General features: G+C 37.0%; 1 protein-coding gene across 3 annotated transcripts in view; it reads left to right on the top strand.

The window, feature by feature from the left end:
* The window catches only part of XKR4 (XK related 4), a 417,152-nt gene that overhangs the window by 74,208 nt on the left and 328,996 nt on the right, over nt 1-13,948 (top strand). The gene's annotated exons all lie outside the window — the stretch shown is intronic.

Genomic DNA, 13,948 nt, shown 5'->3' with positions numbered 1-13,948 from the left:
GGCTTCTCCTATCATACTAGCTTGTGTTCTCCTGGGAATATATCCTACCAGAGTTTGTGGGCTGTGGCAGAAGACAGTGTTCTAGCCCCAGCTTGAGCCTAACTAGTCAATGGGACCTTCGTAAACTAATCCAATTTCTTTTGACCTTCCTTTCCTCATATATAACATGAAGACTAGGAAATAGAAAAACCTTGAAGAACTCTGCCATCTCTAACAGTTCTAGGTCTACAAATATGAAAAGAGCCACTTCTTTATACCCTCTCTTGCTTCAGGCCGTTAGTATTACCATGACTACAACTGCCTCAGCTGCCCTATGGAGTAATCCAATCCTACTCTTCAAGTAGCAGAGCGTTCAGAATATTCGCTTTCTTGCCTCTTATCAGTGGAGTGTGGTGAGGTAAAGTGGATTTATCTGAGCACCGAGGAAATATGAGTGAAAATAAGAACCTGTTCTTCATTTTCCCTGAAAAATTAGCCAAGAGGAAGTGAGCTTAATGCAGCAGAGAGAGCTAAAAATCATGGAACTAGAGACTGGTATAGAGTAAAAGAATATTAGAGTTTTTTAGTAGAAAGGATCCTGACAATAATAACTGTGAGTTCAATTACCGAATAGTATTTGGAATATCTACCTTAGATACTTTAAAATAAAACAGGTCAATTTTCCTGAGACAGTTTGCGTACAACTCTGTCCAATGGCAGAAGCATGAGGACACTCTACCTATTCATTCACTCACTCACTCACCTGCACTGAGTGAGTGCCTACTGTATGCCAATGCTGATATGCAAGTCTTCTCAAAATTCCTTTCAGTCCTAAAGTGCTCCAGTTTTAGCAAGAGGGATATTGTTTTGCCCCCAAAACAGATCATCTCTCACATTTTCAGTTTGGTATCCATCCATGGATTTCTACCAGTTAATTGCTTTTGTGCTGTGCTGCTGGTCATTAGAAAATAATCCGTAGCCTAAAAATGGTTTATTTTTTAAATCTGATTTATTAATCAACTTTTTGTAAAGATTGAAGGATTAAGTTTCAGCTTTGCATTCAGATCTGCAAATGTAAAAGCCAAGGCCAGCCTGAGGTAGGGTATTTATTCTCTACACTTTTCTTTAGAAAATGAGTGAGTCTAGGGGGCTGGCGGGTGGTGCAGCATTGAAGTGCACACATTCCACTTCAGTGGCCTGGGGTTCACAGGTTCAGATCCTGGGTGCGGACATGGCACTGCTTGGCAAGCCATGCTGTGGTAGGCGTCCCACATATAAAGTAGAGGAAGATGGGCACGCATGTTAGCTCAGGGCCAATCTTCCTCTGCAAAAAGAGGAGGATTGGCAGCAGATGTTAGCTCAGGGCTAACCTTCCTCAAAAAAAAAAAAAAGAAAATGGGGCTGGCCCCGTGGCCAAGTGGTTAAGTTCGCATGCTCCACTGCAGGCGGCCCAGTGTTTCGTTGGTTCAAATCCTGGGCGCCGACACGGCACTGCTCATCAAACCACGCTGAGGCGGCATCCCACATACCACAACTAGAAGGACCCACAACGAAGAATATACAAGTATGTACTGGAGGGGATTTGGGGAGAAAAAGGAAAAAATAAAATCTTTAAAAAAAATTTTTAAAAAAAAGAAAATGAGTGAGGCAATGAAAATAGGTCATAATACAGTTTTGCTTCAGCTTTCTGGACACACAGGAATAGTACAGAAGGGGTTGTAACAAACAGGGAAGTGTGGCTGGTTGTAATGGAATGCCTCTCAGTTTTATCCTTTTTATTTTTTTGTACTTTTTTCATTAATATCATAGTATAAGAAAAATTACCAGTAACTTACTTAGTAAAATGTTTATTAGCAACTTAGAAAATATGATCATATTTTCTTTTCAGTGAAAATTGGAAATTTTTGAGAAGCCTTTATAGAAGAGTTTCTTCCTCTTCTGGCAGAAACTAGAATTATCCAGTGTTACCCTTAGAAGACTTTGATTATAGTCATTCTTTTTATGAAGTGATGTTTAAATGCAATATTATCATAATTATATGCATAATGAGTTATGTCTGGATGTCAACACATGGATTATAAACCTTTCTATTTGAATTAAATACTGATTCAAATGAACTAAATCATGTGAGATTGGATAGTTGCAAAGATTCATGAGTCAGAAGATACTCTATAAAGACCATCCATGGCATGCCATATTTCAGCAGTAGTTGACCATTAATCCATCAGAGATTATCTGTATAGGCAAGGCTGCAGGGAGTGGGGTGGGAAAACACCTGTATGTGAATGAGCATGAATTGGATGGATATGCAGCTGGTGTATTGAAGTCTTTGGCCAGGAAAATGAACATACAGATTTCATAGTTCTAATGAAGGCTAACTTCCTACTTTATTTAAGAGGTAACTCGTTCCCTATGCATCTCTTGTGGAGTCAATGTGGCCAAAGGACGTTGGAAGTCACTTTTTTAGTAGACTGTTTATATATGTACAAAAATATCATATATTTTTGTGTAATTGTTTCTCCCTCTCCATGCTTTCTTATTAACAAATAAGAGATTCATTTTGCTCTCAAATAGTGAGAAGCTACCTGACACAGATCACAACAAGTTTCCTAAAGAGTGATATTGATGAAGGATGCCGACATTTGATGATAGTGCAAATTGATTGATGAACCTGTTGAATAAAAACCTTAAGTAAATTTGGATTTAGAGTCCTATTGGCAGGACTTTTATGAATAGATCCAAGTTCCTACTATGTTTCAAGAAAGTAAATTTGCAATGCTAAGGAAATGGACTAAATCTTATTTAGCATCCCTGCTCCGGCTTCCAGTGTTCTTCTAGTACTTCGGCTTGATTGTAAATAAGCATCTGTATTCTCCAGCTACTTCTTTGTGAGGATTAATTAGTTGAGTTTAAAATTATTGTTTCTTTTTCTCTGTATGTCTCATTCTGGCCCTAGGCTCCCAGCAGTGTCATCTCCTGACACCCATGTGCATCCCATCTGTGGGTCACTCTGAAGACTATGCCACAAGCCTCTATACCTCCTCCCTTGTGGGCCTGCATTTTACACTCCTTTGCTCTCTTTCTCCCTCTCTCCCTGTCCTTCTTTTCTGCCCTCCTTCTGTTCATCCTTCGAGGAACATTTGTTGGGGATTTTTATTTATTTATTTATTTATTTAATGAGGTGACAGTGGGAATTTTTATTGAAATATTTTAAGCAAGCTGAGAACCCACTACCTGATATGTAGTAGGCATTCAATAAACATTGTGGAACAAATGAGGAATAACTCATGTTCATTTACAAGGGTCACCCGGGCAGCAGTGTGAAGGTTGAAAGGCAGGTCAACCTATTAGGAGCCTGTTGTATCCAGGCCAGCAGGAGATGATGATAAGGACCATGACTTTGGGGTGGAAGGAAGGAAAAAGATGAAAAGAGAGAAAGTTGAATGGTAAAACGAAGAGAACTTGGACATTGGGGAGGGGGTATAGCAATGAGGGCAGAGAGGAGATGAGAATTTGTGCATTCACTGGGTAATTTAAGACCCAATGAGCTTAAAAGTGCTTTCCTCAGTGAATCTTTTCTGAACTCCCTCTGACTGAATTAATTGCTCCCTTCTCTTGATTTTCATCACATTAGACTAAATTGAAATTATTTATTTTTGTTGATTTTAAACATCTAAAGTTTATTATTTTCTCAAGGCCGAAGTTGTGCTTGGTTCAGTATTGTATCTTCTAAACATGGCATGTGGCCTGCAGGTCACAAGTCCTTAGCAGATAACTGAGACCTAATCCTTGTTCAATGCTATGTCCACCAGTTATTGTTTTGTACATTTTTCTTATGTCTAAAGACACACTCTACTTCTGTGAAATTTTCAGGCTACCATACAATGTGGGTCAGAATTCCTCGAGTAACTTACAAATATGTTTTAAAGTTTTTGATCAAAAAATAATTTTAGGCAAACAAAAGAATTGCAAAAATACTAGAGTGTGTTCTGGCGTATACCCTCCACCTAGAATCCCCTACTGCTAACACCTTATGTAACCGTGGTATAATTATCAAAATTTAAACATTGCTATTAATACAGTATATGTTCTTAATGTAATTAATCAATAATGAATGTAAATGCTATTGAGTAAACTACCGACTGGATTCAGATTTTCGAATTTTTTCGGCTAATGTTCTTTTTCTGTTTCAGGATCTAATCAGATACACTACAAATTGTTTTCATTTTTCCTTGGTCTCCTCCATTCTCTCAAAGTTCCTCCATTCATCTTTGCTTTGTTTTATAATCTTGATACTTTTGAAGTATTGCCAGTTTTCTTCCTCCATTGTAAGATACTATTTTCTCTTTACTATTTTTTCTTTATTAGCACGTCACTAAGTCCACCCCATTCTCAAGGGAAGGGGACCTAAGCGTGTCTCCTGGAGGGAAGAATGTTAAAGAATTTGTGGGCGTATGTTAAAGCCACCACAGTAATTAATGTTTTGGAGGAGATACTTTAGGCTATCCTGTTTTTGCTCAGTTTTACCTGCTTTTGCTAAGTTTAGCACTCATCAATGGATTTTTGCCTCCAGCATTTATTACCACAGTGATATAATGGTGATTTTTGTTTTCCTCATTTTTTTCTACATTTATTGATTAGAATTCTTCTGTAAGGAAGACTTGTCCCTTCTCCCCCGTTTGTTTATTTATTCAATCACTTATTTGTATCTGCTTGGACTGATGGATATTTATTTTATACTTTGTGTTTGATTCCAGAACCATTATTATTTAGTTTATTGCTAAAATTGTTCCAGCTTTGCCCATTGGGAGCTTTGTTCAATTAGCCTTCAATGACCCATGATTTGTTTCTTTGAGGCGGGAGGGTGGTACTTACGTAATTTCTTACTTTTAGGCACAGCTAGATGCTCTGTCTATTATTTTTCTATCCCAGGCCTATAATCACCAATTTTTCCAAGAAGCCCCGATTCCCCTTACTGTAGAACATTATTTAGGATTCATGATCTGGGCACTAGGCATCCTGGTTGCTACTTGGGGGTCACAGCTTCTAGTCCCTTTCAGCAGACAGTTAGGAAACATATGTTATGTATACTGACGCATGTATGCACACATCTATATTTCTGTATATCTATCAATTAAGTAAACAGGAGTTCATTTTGATAGACTGAACTCCAATCCAGCACCACAGGGTTCATTCCAGCATTCCCCTTTGCTTATTTGTAGCTTCATTCTCCAAAATTGAGACCCTGACTCTCATTATGCACAATATATGTCCTTATTTGTTCATCCCTAGTGTACATGTCAAGTTGTTTTAGAATCACTAACCTGAACTGTTATGAGAAACAAATTTACAAACTAGAATACAGTGTTTGCATATGGTTCTTCTGTCTTTAGCCTCACAATATCTAGTCAAATGTCTATTATCCAAGATTGTTTGGGTGGGCAACTTTCTTCCCCATCTTCTTCAGCGTGGTTATGTATACACTACCTTTGCAATACAATTCGTCACAGTCTGCATTCCATCTTTGATTCCTCTCACATCTTGGTTGACTTTTTGTTTCATTTAATTAGAGTAAAATTCACTCTTTGCAGTTTACACAGAGTCGTGTATCCACCACCGTAATATCATAGTTGATGGTCTATAAATCCGAAAATTCCCTCATGCTGCCCCTTTGTAGTCAACCACTCACTCCACCTCCAGTTTGGTAATAATTGATCACTTTTCTGTTTGTATAGTTTTGCCTTTTCCAGAATGTAATAGAAATGAAATCATTTAATATGTAGCTGTTTGGATCTAGCTTCTTTTCCTTAGAAGAATACATTTAAGATTCATCCCTGTTGATGCACGAATCAGTTGTTCATTCTATTTTAATGCCAAGCAGTATTTCATTGTATGACTAGACATACCACAGTTTATCCATTCACTTACGGAAGGACATGTGACTTGCTTCCAGTTCGGGGCAATTGTGAGTAAAGCTGCAATTATTAATAAAGCTGCTAATAGGTTTTTGCATGAACATTAGTTCTCAACTGGTTTGAGTAAATACCTAAGAATCATTTTGCTGAGTTGTATGATGAATGTATGTTTAACTTTATAAGACACTCCAAACGATTTTCCAGTATGGCCATAACATTTTCATACCTTCCCACCAGTAATGTATGAGAGTGACAGTTGCTCCATATCCACATGGCATTTGGTATTACCAGTTTTTTCATTTGTTTGTTTATCTATCCTAATAGATGTGTAGTATGTCTCCTTGTGGTTTTAATTTGCATTTCCTAAATGACTAATGATCTTGAGCTTTTGTCATATTCTTATTTGCCATCCGTAATTCTTTTCAGTAAAGAAATATTTGGCCAATTTTTTATCAAGTCGTTTCTTTTCTTTTCTTTCTTTTGCTGAGGAAGATTCACCCTGGACGAACATCTGTTGCCAATCTTCCTCTTTTTTTGCTTGAAGAGGATTAGCCCTGAGCTAACATCTGTGCCAATCTTCCTCCACTTTATATGTGGGTCACCATCATAGCATGGCTGATGAGTTGTGTGATTCTGTGCCCAGGATCCAAACCCATGAACCCCGGCTGCTGAAGTGGAGCACGCCGAACTCTTCTGCTTGCTTTTGGTTTAAATTGATCTCTTTTCTCTTGTTTCTTCTGGAGGAAGCATAGGTTAATGATTTGAGACCTTTCTTCTTTTTTATTATAAGTGTTAATGCTACAAACTTACCTGTAAGTGCTGCCTTAGCTGTGCCCCACAAATTTTTTATGATGTATTTTCATTTTTATTCAATTCAAAATATTTAAAAATTTTCCTTGACACTTCCTCTTTGACCCATGGGATATTTACAAGTGTGCTGTTTAATTTCCAAATGTCTGAGGATTTTCCATATATCTTTTTGTTATTGATTTAGAGTTTAATCCCATTATAATCTGAGAACATACTTTGTATGGTTTCTACTCTTCTAAATTTGTTGAGGTTTGTTTTATGCCCCAGAATATAGTCTATTGTGGTGAATGCTCCATGTGAACTTGAAAAGAATGTTTATTATGTAATTGTTGGATGGGATGTTCTATAAATTTCAATTAAGTCAAGTTGGCAGATGGTATTGTTTTGGTCATCTATATCCCTATTATTTTCTACCTTCTTGTTCTTTTTTTTCTTTGCTGGGGAAGATTTGCCCTGAGCTAACATCCACGCCAGTCTTCCTCTATATTGTATATGGGTTGCTGCCACAGCATGGCTGATGAGAGGTGTAGGTCTGTGCCTGGGATCCGAATGCGCAAACCCAGGCCGCTGAAGTGGAGCACGCTGAACCCAACCACCAGGCCATGGGGCTGGGCCCTCCACCTACTTGTTTTATTGATTACTGAGAGAGGTGGGTTATGAAGTCTCTATCTACAATTATAGATTTATCTATTTCTCTTTTCAGTTCTGTTAGCTTTTGCCTCATGTAGTTTGAATCTCTGTTAGGTATGTACACATTTAGGATTACTGTTCCTCTCTACCGGTCAACTCCATCAAGGAAGCTTTCTCAGGATTCTCACCAAACTTGCCTGGGTGCCTGGTAGGGTTCATGGAGAGGAATCCACCAGAGAGTATAATCCTCCTATTCTGCATACCCAGGGACTCAATCCCTCTTGATAGCCCACACTTAGCCTTTAGTAATTTGATAAACATATATTTAGCTGCATCTTGTACCAGCTCATATGTTGTCTGGCAGTACTTGCTCCAGGTAAGCAAATGCTTGGGTTCTGTTCTCTCTGTAGATGCCTTTTTTTCCCCAGATGTCCTCTTGGTTGGTTGCTCTCCAGCCTCAGTTTTCTCGTAGGTTTAAAAAAAGGTGTTAATTTGCTGTTTGTTCAGCCTTTTCCTTATTGTAAAAGTGGGAGAGACACTCTCCACATCTCCAAGCTGAAAACAGATGACTCACAAATATTTTTGAGAATTGAAAATCTCTGTTTTTGTTGTTGCCACCATCTCACTGATGGCAATTTGTGTTATTTTACCCTTTGGCTTCCCTTGTTTGCAGGCATCATGGTCTCCTGAAGCTCTCTGTTGGCAGAATATTACTTACATCTTTCTGGACACTTCTAACCATTGACTTTTCACAATGGAATTGTGTATTTTTCTGGCATTCTCTTCCATATTCATGTGCACCATTCCATGTGTTTGTACAGTTACATTGGTGCTTTTTTCAAAATGAACTACTTCTAAATCTCTGTGCCAGGCTGGGTCTCATTGTTGAGTACATGTTAAATAAGACTGGTGATAATCTCGGTGATAACTGTGGTAAACATCATTCATTTTACAGTCTCCAAAGCAATCTTTCTCCAGCATTAACATTAGCTCTTCTGTCTTCTAATCAGGATGTGTGTTGTGTTTAGGTAATAGAAATCACTCTTCTTAAGAGTATTTCTATTTTCCTTCTTTTGGGGCTAAATCATTTTTAGTAGCAGCATAATAATATGCAACTGAAGAGTTACTTAACTCTGAAACGGTATGAATATCTATATCTTAATATTCAATAATAAAGATGCTCAATAATGAAAGCCATTCACTAATTATAGTTCATCTAATCTTATACCATTTGAAGTTCAGTTTTAAACTGTAAAAAAATAAACAACACAGACATAAGCGGATCTGCAACATTGCGTTGTTAAGCAGTGACACAAAGCAAATTTAGTTTTTAATAGCTTGGCTTGATGAAAAGGGGTCAGAGAAATATGGGGATCCTGTTTTTACTGCTTAAGGCAATCTCATTTGCAAAACCATTTCAAACTAAAGCCCATCTATCACTATGTAAAGAACCCAGAGTAATTTTTCAGTATTGATATGTTTGAATTTAGAAATCCCGCTTCTACCTAGTGGCATTGAGGCAATAATTCCTATTGAAAGGTTATCTTCTATTGCTTTATTCTTCCTTTAACTCCTTTGCACATCCACTGAACACACCTCCCTTTCATGAAGCTATTTTCCTATCAGCTGCGTTTCTGATGGACACAAATGGAAAATAACCACAATTTGAATGACCTTTTAATAATTCTAAGACAATTTAGAACTAATGAAAGGCTTTTTTGCTAAAGTATCCATTAGTATAATATTTAGAGTAATAGGAATGGAACTAGGCAAACTTTTGATGAAAAACAGTTGTAAATATTTAAGCATTATTTGGAATTTAAGAACTCTGGATTCTTAAGGGTTTGTCATCACTTTCCGCAGTTAGGTAAAAAGTGCCCGGTTAAAATATGGATTTCTGGTTAGAGAACTAAATGCATCATAGCTGTAGCTGAATTACAGATTATTAACTTATTAATGGACAGTAGAAATTTTCCAGAAGAGAGTATAAGAGTTTGATTCCATCCATGGAAGCTAATCGAACATTAACTCCCCTGCCATCTTTAGCCACCCAAGGCCTTAAGGCAGCCAAGTCGTTACTAAATTTCTATGAACTTAGACTCAAAAAAGCCGATGGGGTTGTTAATGGAAACAAAGCATGAAATTAATCATCAAAAATGGTTGATAATTGCTAAACTGTTCATATTTCTTCCTGGAAAGTGCTTCATATTTATATCAGTAAGGTCTCTCTAAGGTTCCAGACATTCAGTGTACCCCAAAGAGTGTGATAAAAGCAAACTGCAAGCTCAGTAATCCAATTTCCCAACCCTTGCTGGCAATGGACTGTTTCCCCTTTCAGAATAATGTGAAAGATCAGGATAAGCACAAGCTTGACCCTCATGACAAAATTGCTAATTTGCGTTTTTCCTAAAAGGCAGGGAAATAATGGTTTGGAGTTAAAAGTCTTCTCTTCTGATTCCTACAGATACATGTACCCCATTTATGTTAACAAAGTGCTAAAGCCAAAGAGATGACAATATCGATAAGAATTTGGAAAAGATTTGGCTCTAAAAATAGATAGAGGAGTGATAATCTGAGATAATGAACTGTAAATTCTTTTATACAAGTAATATACCCTGCTTTTCTTGAAGGAAATTATTCTCCCTAGATTAAGATAATAATAGTAATGAAATAATAGAGTATTATATTTATAATCAGTAATTACGTAGTAGTCACTAAATAAGTGGCCAGTCTCTAGGGAACAAGCAATTATAGGAGCTGTGATTACTAAACAAGTAATTACGAAGAAAGATAAGCCCCTCTTAGTTGTGCTTTCTTTTTCTTGAGACTGGCATTTACATAACACAGTGTCTAATCCATAGAGAATGTCTGTTTCGGCCTGAGAGAATGTGTATCTGTCATGCACAATTTAATAGAGGAAACACTGGCATTTACAGATTTGACATCCTCAATTTCAACCTAGTGACTAGTGGTTCGAAGGACAGTGGCTTACTGTGACTTCTCTATAGCATGAATTGGAATCATCTGCTGCAGTCTGTCTGTGCAGGAACCTAGGCTGCCTGGCATTGCACGCCAATGTCATGACATGCAGGGTGTCTTATCTAGTGGGAGAAGCTCTGTGTCCAGGACTAAAAGATAAAAACACCTGCTACAGATAGTGATGGAACTAAGGAAACACAGTCGCCATGGTTTGAATGTTTGTGTCCCCTCAAAATTCATATGCTGAAATCCTAACTCCCAAAGGTGATGATATTAGTAGGTAGGGCCTTTGGAAGATGCTTAAATCGTGAGAGTAAAGCCCTCATGAATGTGATTAGTGCCTTATAAAAAGGGCTCCAAAGAGCTCCTTAGCCCCTTTGGCCCTGTGAGTGCACAGGGAGAAGTCTGCATGCAACCCGGAAGAGAGCCCTCCCCAGACCATGCTGGCGCCCTGATCTCAGACTTCCAGCCTCCAGAACTGTGAGAAGTACATTTCTGCTGTTTATAAGCCACCCAGTCTGTGGTATTTTGTTATAGCAGGCAGAATGGATGAAGACAGTAATAAATACATGGAAAAACTAAACCGTGGGGGAAGTTGTATACTGAAATTGTTTGATTGAATTTGGGAATTCTCAAAGTTCTCAGAGTGTGAGCCTGTGAATATTATGGCACTTTGGTGACCCTGTTGGGCATGTGGCTTGAGCTGAGTGGTATTCTCTTCTCAGGAATCTGACCATCTAGGCCATCAAGGTCTTGTTTTAACTGACACAATGTGACATAAGAGTTTTACTTTAGAGGTAATCGCATTTAAAAAAATTATATTTAGCAAAAACAGCTACATCTCAAATAAACCTCAAGGTCGTTATTTTCTATCTGTCTCTGTTTAGGAATGTTTTATGTTTTCTCAGATCCTGGATAATTCTATATGTTTATTCATTCTGCACATATAGAGAACAAGAACTATGATAGGCATAGAGAAGTAGAGATAAGTAAGACCAGGTCACCAACTGTTGAAAATAATACGATGGATCACAAGTTGCAAGGAGGTCCCATGAAACATGTTTAGACACTTCATTTCCTTTGTTTCTTTTCCTTGCTTTTTAAATTTAAATTATTTGTATAAACCATCTTTTCACAAACATTTAAAGATTGAATTTTTTCCATCTACGTGGAAAATTTAAGAGCCTTCTTCAGTGTGTGTATGTTTTTTTGCCTTTTCCAATGAAGACAAAAATCACAACTTTTTCCTGGTGCCAGTATAGTTTTCTTAAAAGTCTAGAAATAATCTGTTAAAAGAATGCTATTAATTTTGTTTTAGAAATGCAGATATTGATGCAGACATTTGGGTCCGGATTCATAGGAACTTATAGAACTATATAGTTAAGTTATAACTAGAATTAAATCTATAGAACACTTCTTGTAACTAACCTCTTTTTAAAGTTGTTTAGTCACGTTTCATGGGAAATAGTCATATTTGTTGTCTCACACTTCTAGCCTTCAGCATGAAGTCAATTTGATTTGATATACTCTTAATTTTACTTTATAATGGTAGGAATTGAATTTTTAAAGAAAATAATTACTTGTTTCCCTTAAAAAGGCAAGCTCACAACTCTTTGAGACCCTTTAATAGTCCACAATTTGTCCAAAGTAATCCTTAGTGATTAAAAGAAGTCGAATAGTAAGAATAAGACCCCAGGTTGAGAATACACCACTTTCCAAGATAGTCTAGTGGTTCAACAGATCCAGCCTCATCAATCCCCTAAGTTTAAAGAGGGAACATTTTTTAAAGTTTTTTTTAAATAAAAGCACTGAATTCCTGATACTGCTCAAGGGAATTGAAATCTATAAAAGAATAGAGAGAAATGCTCAAGAGTTTTGGGTCTAGGGTCGAATTGCTAGTGTTTAAATCCTTGTTCCACCACTTCCTAGATAAGTGACAAGTAATTGTGGTGTTAGTAATTGTGTGAAGTTGGGCATGGTGCTTAACTTTGCTAAGCTTCAGTTTACCCATCTATAAAACGGCAATAATTATAATAATAATACCTATTTATAGAGTTGTTTAGAGGGTTAAATGAGATAATGCAATTTAAAGTCCTTAACACAGAATCTAGCTAGTGGCAAGTGTTTAATTAATTTCGGTTATTATTTATTTGACTAAAGTTTATGAGGTACCAGCTCTGTGCTAGGTGATAGGATATACAAATCTTTTCTTTTATCTTTATTGGGAACTAGAAATCTAAACACACAGTTATAACTCACGATACAAGTTTAGATACAGAAGTTTGGAATCCCACCCTACTCCTCCACTCTACTGGGTCCCCGAGTCCTAAATTAATGAGATAATTGTGATTTCAGTGGAACTGTGACCGCTGTTTGACTTAATTTATTTCCTATTTTTTCCTAAGAATGAGCAAATCTAGGTAGATGACTAGTAAAAAGAGGCCAGCATCATCTGGAAAAGATAAAGCTTTGCCTGTTAGCTGACAATCTTCTTTTTAAACCTTCTTTTCAAAGATGCAAGCGTTCTGAAGCTTCTTAAGAAATGTCTGCCAAGGCACAGCTGACATATGAGTATGGGTATTTGTCAAGATTTATGTTTCCTGTTCATTTTGAAGTCTCCTTTCTGCCATCATTTGATTTTGATAAAAATCTGTGTCTATATTGATATATAATCTTTATCTTGTCTATATTGTGATATACTGTCCATGCTGAGTTTGTATTATTATTAATCTCTTATTAGGAAAAGAAAATGGAATTAGAAGTGAGTGTCCACACAACCAGAAAATCCACGTGGCTGGCCATTCTGTCATATTCTACTTAATTAAAACTATATCTCTTATTTCTTAAGGAACTTTGGTTTTGTTAGTCAGAAAGATATTCATGAACCAAGACGAAAATTCCAGCTCTGGAAAGAATCATCGACTCCCTTGTTTAGAGAAGCAAACCTAAATGAAGTGTGTCACTAAACCTAATGAATTCCAAATCTACCTCAAACAGGTTCACTTTGATCTGTATCTATATTTGGAACCTTTGAAATGACCTTTATGGGATGATGTTTATGAATGGAACCTGTGAAGGTGTGCTGTCCTTGGTTGCTTGTGCATTTTACTTTTCCCAAGGATATGAGAGCAGGAGTGGAAGTCTGGAATGGCTGAGAGCAAGAATAACTGTCAAGCATTTTGCTCACCAAGTAAAATTTTCTATGCCAATGATATAGGGAAAATAATGGCTAGCCTTCAAAGACTTGTAATAAGAGAAGAACGGTCCTTGCCAGTGACCATAGCTATATGATAAGGAAAAGAAATATTTCTTTTCAAAAAGTATGAGCTGTAAAAAGCGGCCCTTGTTTAATTCATTAATTCTTTATCACAGTGTTTCCAAAATTTTCCCTAAATTCACCTGGGCACTCTTTACAAATCTAGATTTCTGGGCCTGGTACTGAACTAGTGAATCAGAATGTCCAGGAGATGGGGCTCTGAAGTTGTAGTTTTAAGAACTCAGAAATTATTCTTATGATAATTTAAGTTTAGGAGACACTGCTATGTAGGCTTAGATAAAAATAAGAGAACAAAATTGTACGTGAAAAGGAATAACAGTTTTTGAAAGATAACATGATAAGCTAAAATAGGACAGGA

This window comes from Equus asinus, chromosome 12 (assembly GCF_041296235.1).
Source record: "Equus asinus isolate D_3611 breed Donkey chromosome 12, EquAss-T2T_v2, whole genome shotgun sequence".
NCBI lineage: Eukaryota > Metazoa > Chordata > Mammalia > Perissodactyla > Equidae > Equus > Equus asinus.
This window is presented reverse-complemented; position numbering and strand designations above follow the sequence as displayed.